The following is a 20,904-nucleotide window of genomic DNA, read 5'->3' as shown; positions in this document are numbered from 1 at the left end:
TCTAAAACTTTCAATCGCTTTCACAAAATTTCATTAATTTCTGCTAATATTAACGATCATTCGCCTAAATATTACCGCACAAACCAAAAATTAGAGATTTTTTTTTAAGTCTTTGATTATTTAATTTCGTTTTAAGTTGAAACTTTTATCGATATTTTAAAAATGTAATGCATTAATTGAATCTCATCTTTTCTCAGGTTTTAATTCTATATGCATATATCAGATCTATGAATTTACTATCATTCATGCTTCCCATAAAAGAATATTTTATATATGATGAGGATATTAATTCTTTTCATAAGCTGGAAATTCATAAGTTATATTCATAAGTCAAAGAACTTCTCAATATCCATACATACTTTTTCAAAATATCTGTATCTTTTGGTTTCGAACATTAAAAGTTCTCATCGTTGAATGTTAAAAACTAACAATTACAACCCCTCAGCCATGAAGACTTAGACAGACAGCTTAAAATTTGCTTCAAATATGATAAAAAGATTTTAAAAAAAAATGCATGTTACAACTCTTTCCGGTGATTACTTGTTTACTTTAGTGTTCACCGTTTATTTTCATCAAAATGGAATATTCGATCATATATTACTTGTCATCATGATAATTTTTATCATGCATTCTTTCACATGAATAATGCGTTGAAATCCCGACATCTTACTAATGTATAGATGCCAACTTAACGAAAGAGGAACAAAGACCCCAGCACATTCAATATATGAAAAAAAAAAAAAAAACCCAAATCACTTATGTTTGGTGATTTCTTTCAAAAAAAGTTTTATTCGAATGTCGAAATGCTCCTCATATTCCTTGGGAAATGGGATTCACCGACATATCTATGGTTTTGTCAACCTTATTGGCGAAATTTCTATCCTTCAAAAGAAAGATCTCATCAAAGATGTCTTTTGATATGTCTACAATATAAAAACAGACAAATTGAGTCATGAACTAGGAAACAAACATAATCTTTAAGAAAACTTTGCCATTCTATTTATTGAATTAAATTTTTGGTAACAGGCCTTATTCAGAAAAATGTGCAGATGTTAAACAAATGATTCATTTCTTTTTAATAATATTATTTTGAATATGTTAGCAAATACATCCGAGACGTGTATTGTCTAGGATTCAATGCCCTTGTCAGTAAATAAAAGTTGTTTCTTATAAATACGACTATGTTTAGCGATAGATAATATATACATATATATATAAATTATCTATCTTGAAAAGTTTGTAATAGAATATATATATATATATATATATATATATATATATATATATATATATATATATATATATATATATATATATATATATATATATATATATATATATATATATATATATATATATATATATATATATATATATATATTCACTCTGCTATACGTTTTTCATCATGAAAAATTAGTTAGTGTTTATGCATTTATTACTTTATATAAATACAAGAAACTTGCTTTATCATCCTTTTAACCTTAATGGAAAATGAATGTGGAAACAATTTCTATAATTTCAGAAATTCCTGAATATTTAATCGGTTTTATAGAAAAAGTTAACATTGTTTGTGTCAAATAATTGCATTCGTATATTTTCTACAAAACCGACGAATGGAAAAGAAAACACTAAGTTTTTGGTAATCACACATAATTATTTGGAAAAATACGCATACATTCTTTCCAAATACGCTATACCTTTGAAAGATGAACTTAACGAAAAAAAATTACGGAAGCATTAGGAGTAGAATGATATATTTGAATATTCAAATTCAAAAGAGACCATATGTTTTACTAGAAAGTATTCAGTCCGCTTGAATATTCCTCAGTATAAGTTTGTAAAATGTAATGTGTATACAAGACATTTAGGTTGTCAGAATTCGAATATTTCGCAGGTAATAATTAATGGTAATGGGCAGTTACATGATACCAACATAAAAAATTCTTATTATCTAAAACACTTGAAAGATTTTAGTGGAGAAGTAATGAAAGTACGTTTTAAGAATAAGAACTTCAAGATACGATGGACAACAAAGGAAAAAAATGGGAAAAAATATTTTGTACACATATATATATATATATATATATATATACTTTCATTACTTCTCCACTAAAATCTTTCAAGTGTTTTAGATAATAAGAATTTTTTATGTTGGTATCATGTAACTGCCCATTACCATTAATTATTACCTGCGAAATATTCGAATTCTGACAACCTAAATGTCTTGTATACACATCACATTTTACAAACTTATACTGAGGAATATTCAAGCGGACTGAATACTTTCTAGTAAAACATATGGTCTCTTTTGAATTTGAATATTCAAATATATCATTCTACTCCTAATGCTTCCGTAATTTTTTTTCGTTAAGTTCATCTTTCAAAGGTATAGCGTATTTGGAAAGAATGTATGCGTATTTTTCCAAATAATTATGTGTGATTACCAAAAACTTAGTGTTTTCTTTTCCATTCGTCGGTTTTGTAGAAAATATACGAATGCAATTATTTGACACAAACAATGTTAACTTTTTCTATAAAACCGATTAAATATTCAGGAATTTCTGAAATTATAGAAATTGATTCCACATTCATTTTCCATTAAGGTTAAAAGGATGATAAAGCAAGTTTCTTGTATTTATATAAAGTAATAAATGCATAAACACTAACTAATTTTTCATGATGAAAAACGTATAGCAGAGTGAATATATATATATATATATATATATTCTATTACAAACTTTTCAAGATAGATAATTTATATATATATGTATATATTATCTATCGCTAAACATAGTCGTATTTATAAGAAACAACTTTTATTTACTGACAAGGGCATTGAATCCTAGACAATACACGTCTCGGATGTATTTGCTAACATATTCAAAATAATATTATTAAAAAGAAATGAATCATTTGTTTAACATCTGCACATTTTTCTGAATAAGGCCTGTTACCAAAAATTTAATTCAATAAATAGAATGGCAAAGTTTTCTTAAAGATTATGTTTGTTTCCTAGTTCATGACTCAATTTGTCTGTTTTTATATTGTAGACATATCAAAAGACATCTTTGATGAGATCTTTCTTTTGAAGGATAGAAATTTCGCCAATAAGGTTGACAAAACCATAGATATGTCGGTGAATCCCATTTCCCAAGGAATATGAGGAGCATTTCGACATTCGAATAAAACTTTTTTTGAAAGAAATCACCAAACATAAGTGATTTGGGTTTTTTTTTTTTTTTTTTTTCACATATTGAATGTGCTGGGGTCTTTGTTCCTCTTTCGTTAAGTTGGCATCTATACATTAGTAAGATGTCGGGATTTCAACGCATTATTCATGTGAAAGAATGCATGATAAAAATTATCATGATGACAAGTAATATATGATCGAATATTCCATTTTGATGAAAATAAACGGTGAACACTAAAGTAAACAAGTAATCACCGGAAAGAGTTGTAACATGCATTTTTTTTAAAATCTTTTTATCATATTTGAAGCAAATTTTAAGCTGTCTGTCTAAGTCTTCATGGCTGAGGGGTTGTAATTGTTAGTTTTTAACATTCAACGATGAGAACTTTTAATGTTCGAAACCAAAAGATACAGATATTTTGAAAAAGTATGTATGGATATTGAGAAGTTCTTTGACTTATGAATATAACTTATGAATTTCCAGCTTATGAAAAGAATTAATATCCTCATCATATATAAAATATTCTTTTATGGGAAGCATGAATGATAGTAAATTCATAGATCTGATATATGCATATAGAATTAAAACCTGAGAAAAGATGAGATTCAATTAATGCATTACATTTTTAAAATATCGATAAAAGTTTCAACTTAAAACGAAATTAAATAATCAAAGACTTAAAAAAAAATCTCTAATTTTTGGTTTGTGCGGTAATATTTAGGCGAATGATCGTTAATATTAGCAGAAATTAATGAAATTTTGTGAAAGCGATTGAAAGTTTTAGAAGTGTATGGATGAGAATATACTGAGGTAAAGTTGATAAATTTCGTTATACATCAAAATGATACTGATCGATTTTTCGGAAAAGGATTAAGCATCGAAAATTAATAACAAATTCTTTCTACTCCGTTTTTTCTTTAAAGCTAGAAGAATCTCTTTTCAGATTGATCTTACTTTTCTAAAACGAAATTTTACAGAATAGGAAAACTGGGACATTACAGATTACTGTAAAAAACAGATTCCTGTTAAAAATAAGAAGAAAAAATCTCCGAGCAATAGACTTTCATTTCTCGGATTAGATATCAAAAATTTAAAAAAGAAAAAAAGAAAGAAAAGAAAATGTTACAGAAAAGAAAAAAAAAATCGGAAATAATCATTTTTTTTTAATGCTGAAACAAATATCTAGAAACTAATAAAACTAAATGTGAAAACTAATAAACTAAAACTAAATGAGATTAAACATAAAATATATTAAATTTCTAATTCGTTTATTTTGATATATTTCACCACGAGTAATATTTTATAAATTTTGTCTTTCCAACCTAATTCTAAGTTGTTATAATTTAATACTATGGTCAGCGACTTCGTAATCGCCAAGACCAGTGTTCGATAAGGCATTTTGACTTCTTTGGCATAAAGATTAACTTTTGAAGATAAAATAATCGGCAAAGAAGTACTCCAGTAAACGCGGACACGGATTAAAATACAATCCTTTTATTGTTAATTTTTGCAAAAATTGTAAGTAATCTGCTTCCAGTGCAAGTGCGTGGACAAAATATGCATTGAATATAAAATAAATGGTTTGATGGTTGCTATTACTGAAGATAAATCGATGTATCTGTTAGCGCATTGATCTATTTTAAGGAATTAAAACTCGATTAGTAATATATTTAACTTTTAGCATTTCCGCTAGAAATGTTTAAAATTTTTAAAGATTAAGATAATAACGCAATCTTGTAACGAAAGAGTGAAGTCTGTTTCTCTAAGTCGAAAGAATTTTTCATCAACAGCCTTGAACTTTAAAAATAGTGCACAGTTTTGTTATGCTTGAATTAATAAAAGGATGAAATTCTTATTTTAATTTCAACAAATTTCATTATGCAAGAAAACAATTATTCATACGCAAGAAGTTATAATATAATTACTTTTATATTTTATTGACGATTTACGCTGGCATCAGTTTTGTTACTGAAAGATTATGTTAATACAATAGAGAGAATTTGAGACTTGCAAGAAAAATTAGTCAAAGCTAACAAACTAGAAGAATAAATCCTCATAAAAAAACTAATTCTTGAAAAATCGCTAAAATGAAATCTATTTCTCTAACTAAATTTTTTTTTTTTTTTTTCACTTGCAGCGGTGAAGTTTAAATTAATTTCGTGTTGTGTTCATACTGAAATCGATAGAAAATTAAGAATTCGAGTTTACTTTCATTATCTAAGTAAAACTTATTCACATCTAAGATATTTCTTTTCATGATAAGTCTTTTATTTTATTGAAGAAATACTCACTCAACGCCTTTTCATTGGAAAAATTATGTTCAATGCAAAGAGTAAATTTGAATCAGAACTTAAAATTCAATCAAAGCTGATAAATTGAAAGAAAAATTCCTTATAAAACTGATTTGAAATTTAAAAATAAATAGCTTTTATGAGGATTTTTCTAGGCAAACTTTTCATAGAAGTGGAAAAAAATTAATTCAGTTATAATATTTTTTTTAAAAAAAAAACACACATTAAAAATATTCACGATCATAAAGGGGAAAAAATGGAATTTAAATATATGAAACGTTAACTCTATTTCTAGAAATCTTTTCATACTGCTGTAAAAATTCGAAGTCAGGAAAAAAAAAAAAAAATTCCTTATAAAATTGAATTATCTAGGTTAAAAGTGTGTACTGTCGAAGATTCACTAAATTTTTACGATAAAATATTCAGTGACGCAGAAAACTATGTGCACGAGATAAAATACAACTCTTTTATCATAACATTTCGAAAGATAGTCTCTATGTGTCTTGGCTAATATAGGCATTACATCTAGAATATACTTCTATGATTGAAGGTAGACTTATATATCTATAAGCACATTAATCTTCATTTAAGAAATTAAAATGTGAGAGGTATCGCTTTTAAGATTTATTTGATAAAATGATTTGGACAATTTTAAGCTTTAAAAAAATTCAATTTAGAATGTTTCTAAATCATTAGAAAATTAATATTTCGGGTTGAATTTCAATATCTAAGAAATGCTTAACCATTAAAAGAATTTCTTAAAAGATCACTTCTATATTTTATTGAAGGAATATTTCATCATCACCTTTGTCATTGGAAAATTTATATTCAACATGACGAGTCAATTGAATCAGATTAGAAAAATTAATTAAAGCTAATATATTTTGAAATATATATTATGTATATCAAATGGACAAAATATTAACATTTTCTTTAAAACAGATTAAGAAAAAAAAATAATAACGAAATTTTATTATTTAAAATTTCTATTCTATTAAATAATACTTATATTCAATCCTATTAAATTCAAATTTTATCACAGCATTAAAATAAATAAAAAAAATAAAGGAAAATAATGCCTTATATAATCAATAAAACAGCTTTCATGAGAATTAATCAAAGATTTTCATTCAATGAATAAAATCTAAAGGTATTCCTGAAAAGCAGAATTTAAATTCGAGAAGTAACAAAAATTAATTAGTAATTATTTTATTCTGAAAAAATTCTAAGTTTGAAAAATAAAAAACACTCCAAAAATCTTCAAAGTCCTAAAAGATAGATAAGCCTTATCTGTCTTGGAAGGGGTTGTGGAGGGGGAGGAGGGGGGGGAGTTGCAGAGAAGGGGTTTCGCTATCTCCAATTCAGCCGGGGTCAACTGAGGTCAAACTGTGCCAGAACTCTCCTTTTTCCACTACTGATGTGGGTACATATGGAATAACACATACGGCAAATGGCCTCCGTGGATTTGCTGGCACATACGCACTCTTTTATCGAAATTTTCCATCACTGTTTTGCATAAATGTGGCTGAATTTTTTTGGTGAAGAGTTGAATTCCCTCCTTCAATGCATGCGTGCTTGTTGGCATAGACTATTGACTTCAAATAACCCCATAAAAGGAAATCCAGTGGTGTTAAATCACACGACCTAGGAGGTCAATTCTGAAATTTTCGAACTGTGGCCGCCTGACTTTCATTAATTTTGAAATATTGTTCAACAATGGAAACACGTTGTTTGTCGTGTAACGCTCCGTTTTTACTAACCCCATACTATTAGCATTTAAATGGTTTTTTTTCAATACATTTCAAATTCAAATCTTCCGTTAATTGTAGGACACCTTTTATAAATTATATATATATAAGCACTAAAATTTGCCAGAACGTATTTTTCATTCTCCCGTAAAATCTGCAGTTTGACACTTTACTTTTCAATTTTCAGTTCTTATATCTAATCTCATCTCTTCTAATACCATCAGCGCATTATATTTGTTCGCAAACAGTATTAGTTGTAAGACCTACTATTTGAAATCACATTTATTAATTTATTATTTCTTTTCTTTCTTTCCTCTCCAACACTGGAAGAAAAGAAAGTATATTAAGTCCGATGGCTTTCACATTTATCGCTTCGAAATTAAAAAGTAATGATTTTTTTTTGCTACAACCCCCTTCCCCCCTTCCTTGCAATTTTTTTTCGCTTCAAATATTTTTTTATGTAAAAAAAATATTTGCTCTTATCAGCTAAGAATTTTTTTAAAGCAATTCCAATCACAATTTCATTTGTTGAAACTTCTTTCGAAATAAAGTTCATTAAATAGTACCTCTTCAGGAAGAAAAAAAATATGAATTTGAGCTAGAACATGATAGTGAAGTTTTCCTAAAGTTATTAAAAACGAAATTATCTTCCGTATATTACTAGATTAAAGTAATTGGTTTTAAGTAACGAAATGTCGAATATTTCGGACATTTTTCAAATATGAGCGCATTTTTATCTGGAAATTTTATTGTTTCAAATCAATAAATATTCTTGTAACGTAAAAATTCAGTTCTTGGTTAACATATCCTCTTTTCTCTTGTCAAATCAAAAACTATTAATTTTAAGAGCATTTCATATTATTATCTAGCATAATAATTAAATTTTATGCTTATTTCAATGACAGATAAGGAAATAGTATAATATAAATAGTATGAAATAATATATGGACATTCTATATATATAGAAGAAAAGGATGTGGATTGTCCATATAATGCACTTCAGATTAGACTACCACCGATTTCTATGTACAACTTTGATTGCAATTGCACATTGTGTTTTATAATTTACCAACAGATGGCAGCACTATAGAATATTACTTGCAATTAGGGATTGCAATGCCGGATCAAAATTTCAATACCGGTATTCGGTATTTTTTAGATCTTAATACCGGGATACCGGTTTTAATACCGGTTTTAATACCGGTATTATAAATGTTAGAAAAAAAAGAAAACTCAGGTGTTTCTTTGTTTTTATTTGCCAGTTTCGTTAGAGAGTGTAAATATCACAAAAAGTAATTTGTAACTTATAAATTATAACAGTGTATAATCACAAAAAAGTAAAGGAACATCTTATTTATTTAAATCACAAAAAAAGTGTAAATATCACTATTCAGTCTGTGGTACTATTACAAATTTTTGAAATGTGATCTTAAAAAAACATAAGGCATCCATTGTACTGTCATTAAGCCTGAAAAGTAATTTTGTTTAAAAATTACCAGCTTCGAAAACGCTCTTTCGGCATCTACACTAGTTGGTGGTACTGTTAGCAATCCGAGATATATTTTTTTCAAGTCCCTCTAAATCCCTCATCTTCGAATAAATCGATTTCTCGTCGGATGGTTTTGGATATAGCTGATTTCTGTATTGTATTTTGGTTCGTTGAAATTTTTTTTATTTATTTTATTTTTTTATTCTAATTTTTGTTTAAGAGACAATTCCTTTTCACTATCGACAGTAGTGACACCATAATCTTCGATAATTGAACCGAATTCTTCTGAATGTGGATAAGTTTGTGGGTAAAACATTTTAAGAAAATTTACTCTAAACTTAATCAGATTTGAGATGGTTCTTTTCTTTTCTTCTTTTTCATTTTTAAAATCATTATAATTATGTAAATACCATAAGACATTTTCTATTTGGGTATGCCTTTTTTCTGTGCGATTTTTCAATGTAATATATAATTCTTTAGATAGTGATGTGTGCTGTTCTTTCAGTGACTGCAACATGAAATTTATTGTTGCATTAGCTGTTATTAAATTAGAATCTCTCCGACATAATGCCTCAATAGTCAGTTTTATTGGAAGTAGAGCTGATACAGTTCTGGATATTAAGTTGAATTCACTATCTGAAAAAATAATTTACAGGTTTAAGTCGATTATTGCTTTCTGGATTGGATTTCTCAGTTTCAAAACTCGTTCCATCATTAGGAGTAAACTGTTCCAAAGTGTTTTAGAATATAATATTAACATATATTCTGTTTTATTTTCAGTTAGTATATATATTAGTAATATATCCTTTTTTATAGGGGAACGTTTAAATATCTGAACAATTTTTCGAACTTTATAAATTATAGGAAGCAATTCTTGATAGATTAATATTTCATCGCCATTAGTAATATCTTCTTCAACAATTACATTGTCATTATCTTTATTGTCAATATCACTCTCACTCTTACGCTCTTCAAAGTTGGAATCCGAAGTTTCTATATTCGCAGTATTTGGATTCTTCTGTTCTTTATTGTTTTGTTATAATACATTAATCCTAATAGAATCCCATGTGCATAGCACAACTGCTGATTTGCACCAATCAACTTTAAAACTTTTTTCATAATTGTTGTTCCATCATTTGTTATGGATATGATATTTTCTTTCAGGGATAATCCCTGTTTCGCACATTTAGATTTAAGCAATTTATTAAGCCATTAATTAGCTAATTAATTTCGCCCGTTAGGGAGACATAAAAATAAAAATGTATCCTATTTTGCTATGTTCGCGATCTCTGAACATATAGTGCAGACCATTTTAAAAATTTCTAGTAAATACCGAAAAACCGGTATTTAAACTTGTGAATACCGGTATTACAAAATTGTACAAATGGCTCCAAATACCGGTATTCGGTATCCCGGTATACCGGTATTGCAATCCCTACTTGCAATGTTATTATTCTTTAAAATGATGAACATATTTAAGTTTCATAAATCGGGGGAAAGCAGCATCATTGCTTAAATATATATATATATATATATATATATATATATATATATATATATATATATATATATATATATATATATATATATATATATAGTCCTGAAGGTGACTGATAACTTTAATAATGGAAGAAAAACAATAAAAACATGAAATTAAAACAAATTTGATAGTAAGGAGTAAAATGAAATTTTTAAATAGAAATCGACATTTAAGTGAAAAATATACAACCTTTAATGTATATTACTTTAAAGGAATTTGAAGTAACAGGCAGTTCTAAAAACTTAAGTCATATTTTTATTCTAAAAAGGTTTTGTTAGACATAAAAATGTTAAATATTAAATTTTTAAAAAATACCTTTTATAAAAGACAAACAAAATGCAGAAGAAGAAGGAAAGGAGCAGACGGAGTCCAAAACCTATAGTTAAAATTATTAATCTATAATTCGAAAAAAAATTCAAAAACTACGATCGGATGTATGCAAAAACTAGAAAATTTCCAACTAGGTAGACTAGGCAATTTCCTAGGGCCACTGATTTGAGATGATTTGCAGCCAAATCGATTTAAAAAATTTTGTTAGCCTTTTAGCCCAACAAATAAATTTGTGAAAAATATAGATTCTGAGAATCATAAGATATTAGGCCTACAGTATGTATTTGCATTGGATTATTAAAATCATGATTAAATAAATTAAAGAGTAATTCAGTACATATTTAGAATATGTTTAAGTATTACTTATTTATATAACATTATGAAATATTCCACCTGGCACATTTTGTAAAATAATTTTTAATGTTATATTTATTTGAAGTTTGTTATTTCCCTATAATCTATAATAAATAATTGATAAATATTAAATACTTTTAAACGATCAAATATAAATTTCATAAATATTAAATAGTTTAAAATGTAGGTAAGAAAATCAGAAACGAATAATTATAGTAAATTTTTCAAGAATTTTATTATTTTAATAATTTTTCCCTAGTATATATATATATATATATATATATATATATATATATATATATATATATATATATATATATATATATATATATATAATTTTAATAAAAATCATGAAATAAAAGATATTTTTTCACAGAAGTTGTTTTAATTAAAAATTTGCTGAAGCGTGTAGCTAAGTTGGCCATCCGACATTGAATGCGCCTATACTACATAACTGTTGAAATATCGCAAAGGTTGTCAATTAGATTTAAAAATATATGCATAAACACGAGATTTTACAAACTATTTTATTTGCAATCCTATTTCTTCAAGAATAGCCCTCCATTTTATGCATGATGACATATTTGATTGATTTTTTTTTAGATTTTAAACTGATTATTTTGATAATAATGGTTTCTCAATTATTTTTATTCAGTTATATATGAGAATCTGGCTTATTTAAACAATTTTCATGTATTCAAAACAACAGAAATTATTCCTTACGGCCGGATGGTGCTGAACCCTGGTTTAAGATTTCAGTAGAACTTTGCTTATCGAGCATGATTCGTTCCAGAATCTTACTCGTGATGCAAATAAAACGATTTTTTTCTCCATAGGAATCCAAATGTTTCTTTCCGGGAAAAAAAGCTCAAAATTATAATAATGTAATTTATTATTAATAATGCATGCTTTTTTGAATTAAAAAAAAATTGTTGAAGATTTTTGTCTTTGGCTACGCTTCGAAATTTGACGGAAATGAGACACAGCATTATCGTCAAATAAATTTGTAGCTCTCATAGCTACTATCTTATAAAAGTGATACTTCTCAATACACGACGAAATAATTTTCCGTGCTTTCAGTATCTTCCTTATTTTATTCGAAAGATGTTGCTCTGTTGCGTCTATTATTTCTTCCTTCCCCAACCAAATCTCCACCACAAATTTTTGCTGTGACATAGAATCCAGTTCCATAAGCTCTTCGATAGTTCTGGCCACCAGTTTATCGATTTCGTATCTATCCGAATCTAACTGTATAAGAGAGGCTCCTACCATTGGCTAGAGATAAATCTTTATCGATTAAGATTCCATAGGCATTTACTGAAAACCCCCAAAGTCCCTTTCGATAACTCTAAATTGTGATAACGTATGTGATAACGCTCGATACTGACTGATACAAACCATTCCAACAAATGACGTCATGGTGCTCCACGCAACTCATTCTGCGAAACATCGCTCCTTAAATGAGTCACTTTTTTGCATTTAGCTTTGCTAGTTATGCAAGATGCTCTTGAAGGGCGTGTGAGTTTATTTAAAATATCCAATAAAATTTATCTCCAAGAATATGAAAAAAAAAAAAAAAAGAAGAAAAATTATAGATGTTGATATAGATTATGATGCAAATTATCACATTTGAAATTAATACATAGGAGATTAATTGTGCCTAATCAAGCCAATAGATTTTTTTTATTTGTACATTTTTTTAATAAAGTAATAAGTTCTCAATAATTTTATCTAACTTCTGTATTTAATACATGGGTTTTAATAGGAGGCTTTAGTTGAAAGATTACCAATTCTTTTTGGACTTCAGTAGCATAAAGATAGGGAACTATAGGGTATAAATGACAAAACGGGCACTTTTTGAATGAACACAACGTAGAAAAACGTGTGATATTATGAGTTACTACACAATTATTTGTAATAAAAATATTAAATGACATGAAAGGCTTTATTTTTTTAAAAAAATATAGTGTTGATTATCCCGACGCGCAGTGAATTGGCGGACTTCTTGAACTCTGAAGTCTAGGTTTTTCACTTCCAGGTACTGCTATTGTTTAGAGAAAGTGGTACTATAAATACATTCACTTAATAAACTTTAAAGTACAATCACAGTTAAATTATATTATTAGAACATTTCTCAATCTCTATATAATGATTAACAAGAAAGAAAAAGAGGGTTTAAATATATATTAATATTTTTTTTATTTTTAGAAAAAAATTACATGCAAATGGACGGCTTAATCTCTTGCTATGCCATTGAGAGAATTTAAAAAAAACAAAAACACTTCAGCTACGCAGTCACAATTATTTTACAGAAAGTGCTGCTTCTTCAATTGCTTGAGACAAAAATGTAGAGTGAAAACTCTCAATAGCGAAAAATTACGGTATTTTGCGAAAGCATATTCTTAGCGAGTAATCGTAAACTTCATTAGCAGTTTGTGTCGCCATCTATCGGCCACATTCTGAATCTAAATATGACCTGATGCACGAAATAATTCTGTGATCTTCCAGTTTAGTCATTATCATTAATGGCATTGATTCATTTAATTTTATATAAAGAACGATCAATATAATTATGAAAATATGTATTTTATTCAAATCTGTTATTATTTATTGAATCAACTAAATATCAGATTAGTGATTAGCATTTTTTTTTCTCAGTTTTTCTTAAAGTGTTAACCATCAAATACAATAAAAAAAGAAACAAATTCGCTCTGCAATTTTATAAAAATAAAATTTGATAATAGTTATTAGTATTATTTATTAATCTAAATTATAATTAAGTTAATTATGATATTTTTTCTGGGCTTTGAATGAAAGATGCTCAATCTGATGGCTTTTGATTTGTTAAGCTGCTTTGTGATACATATTTTAAAAACATACTGATGGTTATGTAAATAATGGAAACATCTGCGAATAAACGTGACATTTAGTAATTCACTTCTTAGGAATTGAAAAGTAGCTATAGGGATTGAAATAATGCTAGCTATCTATTTTTTTTAATATAAAAAGTATATATTGTGGCGGATTGGTATGAGCGAGGATAGAACCTGGGTCTTTGTGGTTCGCAGCCCAGTAACGTGACCACAATACAAAAGCAATTGCCCATGTAGCGTAGCTGTTAACTGGCATATAAGCTTTCACTACAATATCATGGTAATATGAAATAGCTCTAGTGACGAATTTGACGTCTTGTATTTTTGTCAAAAGCTTAAAATGCCAGACCTCACAGACTTTGGCAAAATTATAGAAGCTCGCTTAACTGGAGCAACTGTGGTAGGTTTTAAGCGTTTCTAGAGATACGGTGCCTAATGTCATGGCACACGCAACGCGGCAAGACAATCTCAACAAAACAAAAGAGTAGACGGTAAGTAACGCTAAATGAAAGAGATTGATGGGTCTTAAAGCAGATTGTTATGCCTAAAATAAAGCAATGGAAGCCAATTAATATCTGGATTATCTAGAGTCAGTAATTACAGTTAAGAGGCATTTTTATAAACAGAACATTTACGGCCGAGCAGCAATTCTCTAGCCACTTGTCACATACGCTAAAGTTAAACACTATCTACATTGATGCCATATCCAGAAATCCTGGTCTATTAAAAAATGGAATAAAGTTATATGATCAGATGAATCATTTTTCACACTTTTCCCCACAGCAGAACGGATATACGTTTGCAGGATGCTTGCACAAGCGTATGATCGCGATTGTCTCCTTCCAACTGTCAGGGATGCAGGTGAAACTGTTATGATACGAGCAACTGTGTAGTACTTTTCTGCTGACCCAATGATAAATTTGAAAGAAAGCTTCACCGGGTTCGAATGTCTTTGCGTTCGTCCTTTTAATTTTCTTCTCTTTTATCGGCGACCAATTTCCTTTCTGGTCTGGGAAAAGATTGGCAGAACTTTACGATGTCTAACAATAAGTTTTCTACATTTGTGATAATTCGGAAAACTTTCTAGTAACATCTCAATCGATTTGGGACTGTTAAAGTGTTTAAAAGCACGCTTTTGACAAATATAATTTTAGTTATTCAAATTAAGATTAGTTAGTTCTTCGATGTAGATTAATTAGTTTCATAGACCATTCGTTTCGAAGAAAGGTGATAACTGTTTTGGGTTTGACCCTAATAATTTTGAATAGGTTAAAGGATTAAGGATAAAACCACAGCTGCCAACATTTCACCAAATTTCTGCATCACATCAATGGAGAACTCTTCGAATAGCACTTTTGAAAAAAAATTAATTTGGTTTTTCACAGTATATTTGTTTCAAATAATTTATAAAAACTTTTTAAAAGCATATTATAAAAAGATGAAGTCGAGCAAAGCTGCCATTTATTATTTGAGGCAGATAGCTAAATGAAGACAAATCTCTCTTTTTCTGATCTCCTTTTAATTTCGACACAATCGATCAGAAAACTGCAGCATATGTAAACTTTTATGCAAAACAAAGAAACTTTTTACTATGATTTCAGAAAACAGTATGGTACTGAAAGTATTTTTTTCTTTTTGTTCTTCGTATTTCAAACTTTCATTTTCCTCGTTTTGGCAACAATCCGCCAAGATTCATTTTTCGCCAACTTTCATTTGGAAGCCAAATACCCACCAATCTACACTTTGGTCTTAAACCTAATTGATATTTCGGCAGAGCCTACCTTTAGAGACATCATTTTGTAAAACTGAAGAACAAATAAAACAATTTCTTCATTATTAAATTTGGATATTATATATGACTGAGCATGGAAGAGCAAATATAAAAATTCAATAAAATTTTAAAAGTAAAATTGAAATTGAAAATATATATATTACTAGAAATAAAATTTCATAACAATCATCTGTATATAATTACAGATGACAGTTTGCCAACATCTCGACATGAATCAAAGGAATTTACGACTTTTGCTTATTGAATAAATTATACTTAACAATAGTTAATGGTTTTGAAGCGTGCAATCATTTATTATTATGACGAAATGCACGTGAGTTACAGCTTAATGTAAAAATGACCATGTCAGCTTCATTTTTACATCAAGCTGATCGTACGTGATTTCAATGGAGTTATTAATCAGGTATTAGCTAGGTTAGATGTCCTAAATTAAAAAGAAAATCGGTGAAACATTTATAGGAGAATCGAATTTATAGTCCGAAACATTTCATAATGAGGATTTAGACTTGATTTGTTTTTCTTTTTTTAAAAAAATTGCTTTTAATTAATCTTATAACTTTAAACGAGCAATTCTTGTATATATATATATATATATATATAAATTTATTTCCTGTATCTCGGAAACGCTGTAGTGATTTGGATAACATTTTAAATTTTGATAAGTTATTGCTTTTTGAGTTTATCTATATAGGTGTCTTTTTGAAAAGAGAAACCACGATTTATACATACATTTTTTTTTTTTTATAATTGAATAATGACATGTGACTGTACTGACAGTGGTTAGGGCTTCTGACTCCGTGCATTTTTCTCATGTTCAATCCCGCTTTTGCGAATAATGTATTCAATATTGTTCCAATCACAGCAGTACAAATCCAGTAACTAAAACAACAGAGTGCATTGTTGAGCAATTAGAGCGCAAAAATGTATTAAATTTTAGAAATTTACGCAGAATAAAATCGATATCACTGAAGAGTTTATTTTTAAAAATTTTAAAAAGGTGTGAAAGGGGTTTTTGTGTAATTTTGTGCAATAATATCTCCAAAGTTATGAAGAAAAACGTGAAGTTTTTAAAAACATATTTTAATTCAGATTTAATTTTTGAATTACTCATGTGCCAAATTTAATACCTCTAGGTAGGCCTTTCCTGTTGAGAATTTTACACGATTTCTTTTCATTCATGTCGCATGATTAATTAAGAAATGGAACGCCAGTCTATAAAAATTATCATATTAAAATCTTCACTTTCGATGACAATAGTTATAATAAATAGGATAACCCTCTAGCGGCAATAAAGAGAAACAAGTAGTCAACCTCTAGCCGTCGAAAATGAAGCATTAGGATTTGTCTAAATTGTTTTATGTGTTAATTATGCTGTATCTAATTGTTTGTGACAATAGCTCATTAGATCTGAATTATAATTTCATTTCAACTAGCCGGCGTCTGTCAGTCTTAAATCACGCAGTCACACAGCATTAACATCATGTATATTTATTTTTAAATATGCTTATGAAGACGACAAGTCGATCAAAATTTCCTCTATCACTTGATAAATTGTGTTGATCATTAAATAGTGTTGTATTTCAAGCAAAAACAAAACAAAATTAAAAAAAAAAGAAATTTTAATTATTCTTCTGATACTTCTTTTATCTGCATAATAACTACTTTAAAGCAGACGATTCTGTAAAGAGAGAGAGAGAGAGAGAGAGAAACATTACGTAGCTAACAAAACAGAAAAAGAAATCGTTTGAGGTACGTTAAACGTTTAAAAAAGAAGATGTCATTTGCGTTGAGAGCGATGAACACAAGAATCAATGAACGGAATTCCCCTCCTACTCATGCTTTTTGTTCTATTCATTCCTACGTAGGAGACTCGTAACAAAAGAGAAAAAAAAATGAAAGTAAATGAACTAGCATGATGCATAGAAGTGTCATATTTTGAAAGCAAAATTTTAAAAGAATTTTTGTTGCATTTTTGAATTAAATTCATCAGATTTGATGTTTATTTAATACTTTATTCTTAAATTTATTACCATTATATACCATGACAAAAGTATTCCTATGAAAGATATCGCTTTCCTGTAATCTGCAGAAGAATATAGAAATCACCTAAGTAAATAAATGAAAAATTTAAAAATTTATTGATATCAAATATAATATCACTTCAAAGTATCATTGTGATTGCTTGTTATTAAATTTACAGTGTATTTATTTTCATTCAAGATAGATACATTTCCATAAATGAAGAAAAAATTGATATATCTCTTGTTGAGAATCATAGAGGCCAAATTTCGAAATTCTTAAAAAGTGAAAAAAAAGTTTCATTTTTTTTTTAATTTGAAAGCTTGTTGTCCTCTAGAAAAGATATCTCTCCACTTCATGTTAGTTCAATTTAATAATCCTAATTAATTGGGTTTTTTTTTACATTTCTCTATTATAAAACTTAACTATTATTAACTGTGGATAATCGAGAGTAGGTATATATAAAATATGTTTTTAATTATACTTTATAAATTTAATTTCAAAAACAGAAAAGAATAAGAATGATGTTGTCAAATTATATTATAATCGTACTGTCGAGTGAATAGATGAACATATTAAAAATAAAGCGATGCAAAACGATTGTTTAAATTTAACCCGTCTTATACAATAACGTGATTGAAAGATACTTTGAATAACTAAATGTTTGATACTAGATTAAATCAATTATAAAAGAGACTTCTTTAACTACGGTTTAATAGACGCAGACGATTTTAATATATGCTGCTAATATAACCATGATAAAGTGTTTCAAATTTAAATAATCGTATGGCATCGTTTTGGTTTTCATATGTTTATTTATTTATTCTACAGCACGTTGAATGAACAAGTATAGTTGCACAACGAATAATTATTAAATTTTTAACGACTGAAAATGCCAAATCTATTTAAATTTGGCACAGATGGATTACTCATTTCGGCAATGACACCTAGACAAGGTCTGATGAACCAAATGGGACAAGGTGTATAAATTGACCTTGGAGATGATAAAGATTTGACTCATAATCGTTGTTTCTTTGAGAATTTATGCGTGGCTTTTGTTTGTTCATGTACAACTCTTTTTCAACATACAAAAGCAACAGCAAAAAAAAAAAAAAAAAAAAAAAAAAACCCTCAAAATATTTAGAAAAAAAATGTGTAGATATCAATATTGAAAAAACAGCTATCAATAATTTTAAATCTATAATCAATTCAAAGTAGTGAGCCCGGAATATTGGCTTTTCTCTCTGTTAAACAATTAAATTGGTTAAAAATATGCAACTATTTAAACTTTTAAATTGTTTTTTGATAAGACTGAAAAATATGTTATTGTTATTTATGGCACTTGACGAAGTCAGCGATTTTAAGCCGTGTTTGCGCAGTAGCTTCTGAGGTTAAAGGCCACCCGAGGGCAGAAGTCTGACTTCTAGCTCATAGGAAGATGACAATATCATACACGCGCTTGAACAAACCCTTTTTACAGGGGAGCTCTTTCACACATCTCACACATAAAACACAGGGTAAAGAACAGCCATGCCCGAACCAGGACTAGAACCCGGTACGCAAAGATCACGGGGAATAAGCTCTTCCCCTAGGCCTGAATGCCGCCTAAACAGAGAAATATAAATTTAATATAATCAGTCTACTACAAATTGTTCCATATGCAATTTTTTTTAAAAATGATCGTGCTGCGAGATAAAAACTGATGCAAAAATCCTGTTCCTGAGTTAATGTCCAAATAAAGCAATTATTTAATTTTAATTTTAATAGTGCCAGAGCCGGCGACCTGGCATAGGGGTAGCGCGTCTTCCTCGTGATCTGGAATTCCTGGGTTCCAATGCCGGTTCGGGCATGGCTGTTCGTCGTCTGTGCTCTATCTGTGAGGTGTGTGAATGTGCCCCCCTGTAAAAAGGGGTTGTGCAAGCGAATGTGTGAGTTTCATCTTCATATGAGCTAGAAGTCAGACTTCTGCCCTCGGGTGCTCAGGGGGTCTTTACCCTCAGAAGCTACTGCAACCCCTTTCCGTGGTAACGCGGACACGACATCATCAATATTTCCGAAAACATGCGAATGAATGGTTTGATGGACTGGTTTGAATTTCATTATAACAAGAAAAATTTCACTGTAGATTATTCATCAAATTAAAATTTTTTAAAATTGTTAAAATCAGAGGAAAATTCTATTAAACTGAAAGTGATGTAATAAAAAAAAGCAATATTTTGAATTTTAAGATATTGTAAAAATCATTTCTCTGAGATGAAATATTTTCTAAAGGTATAGTTGAAAAGTACCAAACCCTTAATTTTTATTCTATTTAATTATTGGATTTAGAAGAGTTTGAAGTGAAGAGGATTTCTGCCGAATGTCATCAAGATCCAATAGACACAGCAGATTTGTATTAAAATGCAAACAAATATTCATATTTATATACCTGTAAACATAATTTTGCGGATGCGCCGCTGGAAAGAGGAAACTTTTGAAGTTGTAACTTCGGCTTATTTCACGACGGGAGGCATATTATGTACAAGGACAGAAGCAATGATAAACTGACATTTGTTTTCGTCGCAATACAGCAGCAAAGTGTCAGACATTTTTCCCTTCAGTGATTTTACTAAGAGAATCTGGTAGGGATTTCTTTTACACATGTCGACTTAGGCAAGGGATTTTAGGTATCTTTGAAAAGTATGTGTGAATGTAAGGGACTTTTATCGCTTTGTTCCTGATATTGGAACCACGGAATCAGCAGTTTTATTAAGCGGTTTTTGATAGAATGAATTGAATAAAAAAGTGGAATTGGAACAGGAAATAAGGGAACATTTTAGAATGAAATTAACATGGCATAATTTAAGATAAAAATTAGGAAATTAATTGCGATTTAAATTTTCGACATTTCACATTTAAAATATCATAATACACATATACACACAACATATTGCCTCATTGAAAAGAAGTTGCGGACTCTCCATGACCGAATGGTCATAGCACTGATCTCATACTCAAGAGATCGTAAGTTCGAATCCCGCTAGAGACAATGCGATACGCAGTCTGTGTAAATATTTAATTCCTTGATATTATGTTTCCTTTATTTCATGTTTCAGAAGATTCTGGACCTTTCTTTTTGTCTCCATAAAAGTATTCTGGAACTTTCCCTGCTAGTATAAAAGCAGAAGATCTATCAGTCACTGAGTTCAGAGTTGAGTTAATATATTGGTTTAGCTCTACTTCTTGTGTGTGTCATTGAGTTCCATACTAGAGTACCTACGTGACAATATATACAGGG

The sequence above is a fragment of the Argiope bruennichi genome, chromosome 6 (assembly GCF_947563725.1).
Source record: "Argiope bruennichi chromosome 6, qqArgBrue1.1, whole genome shotgun sequence".
NCBI lineage: Eukaryota > Metazoa > Arthropoda > Arachnida > Araneae > Araneidae > Argiope > Argiope bruennichi.
The sequence above is the reverse complement of the archived record's forward strand: the minus strand, read 5'-3'. Positions refer to the sequence as shown.